This window comes from Anneissia japonica, unplaced genomic scaffold (genome assembly GCF_011630105.1).
Source record: "Anneissia japonica isolate Jap-2015-1 unplaced genomic scaffold, ASM1163010v1 scaffold56658_len2295_cov105, whole genome shotgun sequence".
Taxonomy (NCBI): Eukaryota; Metazoa; Echinodermata; class Crinoidea; order Comatulida; family Comatulidae; genus Anneissia; species Anneissia japonica.
In genome coordinates, this window is record NW_022694413.1 from 468 (window position 1) to 2,295 (window position 1,828).

General features: G+C 31.0%; 1 long non-coding RNA gene across 1 annotated transcript; it reads right to left on the reverse strand.

The window, feature by feature from the left end:
• Positions 1–213: 213 nt before the first annotated feature.
• On the reverse strand, positions 214–1,700 carry LOC117101050. Its single transcript, XR_004444215.1, has 2 exons — positions 1,585–1,700; positions 214–322 (listed from the first exon to the last, which is right to left on the reverse strand). It is a non-coding gene; the product is annotated as an uncharacterized LOC117101050 (long non-coding RNA).
• Positions 1,701–1,828: the final 128 nt, after the last annotated feature.

Here is a 1,828-nt window from a genome sequence, read left to right on the forward strand (position 1 = left end):
AGTAAAAATCTAAAAAATATAGCTGACTTATCAGACATCACTTTAAATGCTGAACATTTTGCAATTTAATAAAATAATTAATGTATAATAGTGACTATTTTGATGCCAAAAAATTCATGTGATACTTTGACCTTTACCATTTACTCAGTAGTGGTATTTCTTATAATAAATGTGTTTTAGTGCAACTGTGTGTATTGTGTGTAGTATTTTTTTAACTTATAAATTTCATTTTGCACATGCAGCAATATAAATTCATACTTCATGGCACGCTGGCACTTAGATCATCAGTTTTCTCTCCAATTCGCATGAGACGGTTATGTTCCTGTAAAGATTTAAAGAAAATAATCACTATTTTAATAAATTAGTTTTTGACTGAACTCTTCAAAACTCTTTTGACCCCTTAATATAGTAACAAAACCTAGGACATGGATTTGTTTAGGCAAAGTACATTTTCTGTTTTTTTTTTAAGTTTCACATTTTGTGATTTTAATTGAAATGTTTATATATAACTGTAAACATTTTTTTTTTATAGAATTCTATTTAAATAGGGTAATGTAATAGATGAACAGATGTGCAATTATACATAAAAATAAGAGATGATGGGTACACTGGCATTTAAAAGTTAACATCTTACTATCGATACCTGTTGCTTTACGTGGTTGCATTTAAAAAAATACATTTATCTTCAAATTCGTAAAATTTACGCTAACAATTTTTCCTATAGTTTTCATTTATGGCAGAACCAGCCAATACACTGGCATTACTCATATAGAGAGTGGTGCTGATTATGATGAAGTTAATAATAAAATCACGATGCTAACAATTTATGTCATACTGATTACTGATACTCATGATTATGATAATATATAATGATAATTATGATTATAGTAAGGACAACGATGATTATACAGTAATATGATAATAATGGCAATGATGATCATCCATTAATATTATAATAATAATAATAATAACAATAATAATAATAATAATAATAATAGCAATGATGATAATAATATAATAATGACAATGATGAATATAATACCGTAAAACCATGAATTAAAGCCCTGTGCTTTTTCTTTTCTTGCGAACTTTGGATGCGCTTCTTTTCAAGATGGGCTTCTTTTCGAGGCTACTTTTGCAAATAAAAAGAGGGGGGGGGGCCTTCTTTTCAAAATGAATGCTGTAAATTTTGGGAAGTAGTACTATAAAACAATAAATACAGCTGCTGCAACATCAATCGGTATCATGGAGTGTATTAATTGGCATTAAACCACCTAAAATACTGTATATAAACCAGCGTGTTTTAATTTATTTTGTTTCTTTGAAATTTATGTACAGTGTATGTACTGTACTATCTTGAAAAGAAGCATGTGCTATCTTGAAAAGAAGCCCAAAAATGGGCCTCTTTTTGAGATGGGCTTCTTTTCGAGGCTAATTTTGCAAACTAAAGAGGGGGCTTCAATTAGAGATGGGCTTTTCGAGATTAAGCCCACTGGGCTTCAATTTGGGGTTTTACGGTATGGTATCAATGAAAAGTGTTTCTGTTGTATAATTGAGAAATCGTAAACATGTGACAGAACTTACTCTTGCGGTTTCACTTAGTACATACTGATCCTCCCTCATTTTGATCCTGTGCTGCTGTAGGGTTAGGTAGTTTTCTTCTCTGTTAACATGGGCCTGCAAGCAAGAATGATCAAACTATGACACTAATTGTGCTTAGTTCTAAGCCCTCCAGTAAGAATTGTATTCAATTATCATGAAACGGCATTTATCAGAACCAACCATTGGTGGGAGTGTGTGGAACTCCCAAAGAATCTACATTTTTCAC